Here is a 1,199-nt window from a genome sequence, read left to right as displayed (position 1 = left end):
TCCCAGTCTTATTTGGAAAGCCTGCTGTGATGCTTAACTTTAACATCATTCCTCCAGACCTGAAAGCAGGAACACAAACATGTCACCATAAAGAGTTACTTTGACTTTGTCTCTCTTTCATTAATGGAATCATGAAAGTATAAAATAAAGTAATATTTAAACTAATCAGACTTATTTTCAAAGCAATAAACTTTGTGTCACTGTTATGCAGACTACTTTTACAACTTTTCATATGTGTAAAGACAAAAAGTTCAATACTTGTTTTGTTATTACTTACTGCTTGATCATTTAAAGAATAAAACACTGTGAAGTTAATAGGAATGTGTCTTTGTACAAATTTAACACACATTCAATTTTTTTCCACAGGATATACAGATTCTTGAAGACTATGGTGAGAAGTATCAAAGGCAGTTGAAGATATGGGTCGGGCGACTGCTTCTGTACTCGTCTCTTCTCTACCTGATGACATGTATAATTGTATATTTCTGGTACCTGCCTGAGAAGTTAATGGAGCGGCTCATATTGTCTCTTCCCTTCCTAATATTTCCCCTATTGTAAGTATACGAGTTAGTCAATCACATTTTCACCATGCTGAAAAAATATCTAAATAACCATCGTTTTCTTTTCCCTCTAGAGTGTGGTTACTTCGTAAAATGCTTATAGTTTTTTTCTCACGAAGAACTGAAAAAAATAGTAAGATCCTTTTTGCTATTGATACATACATTACTACATAATGGTAATTTTTTAGGTTCACAGTGGTGTTGAATTTTCTAAGAAACTTTGAATTTTTTTTCCAGATGACAAATTAGAGGATCTTAAAGCACAAAAAAGAAAAATAGTAAGTGATGCTTTTATATTTTTTATTTTTTATCGATGGTTTACTCCTCAGTTTTCATCTATAGCTTTCCTTTTCTTTTCAGTTAAAAGACTTGATACCTGTGACACTGCAGGTTGAAACAACCAACCATATCGCTGCAAACAAAACAAAAAGATTTTTAGCATTGACAGAGTTGCACCAAAATGACAAAAGCACAAAAAATAACTTTTAATCATTTCTTCCCTTATGATCACGTTCCTGTATTGTGATTTTAAAACTGAGGATCAAGCACACTCAATTTTACAGTTTCAAAAAACAAATTTTCATGCTACAAAAATGAAACGCTTTGAGAGCGAATTTGACACGGTCGGTTAACATGATT

General features: G+C 32.4%; 1 long non-coding RNA gene across 1 annotated transcript; it reads left to right on the top strand.

Moving 5' to 3' along the window:
- The first annotated feature begins 340 nt into the window (after positions 1-340).
- On the top strand, positions 341-1,034 carry LOC111656452 (uncharacterized). Its single transcript, XR_002760865.2, has 3 exons — positions 341-554; positions 635-693; positions 798-1,034. It is a non-coding gene; the product is annotated as an uncharacterized LOC111656452 (long non-coding RNA).
- The last annotated feature ends 165 nt before the right edge of the window (positions 1,035-1,199 follow it).

Source organism: Seriola lalandi, unplaced genomic scaffold (assembly GCF_002814215.2).
Source record: "Seriola lalandi dorsalis isolate HSWRI2012SDOR001 ecotype SW California unplaced genomic scaffold, Sedor1 jcf7180001976356, whole genome shotgun sequence".
Classification (NCBI taxonomy): domain Eukaryota; kingdom Metazoa; phylum Chordata; class Actinopteri; order Carangiformes; family Carangidae; genus Seriola; species Seriola lalandi.
The sequence above is the reverse complement of the archived record's forward strand: the minus strand, read 5'-3'. Positions and strand labels throughout refer to the sequence as shown.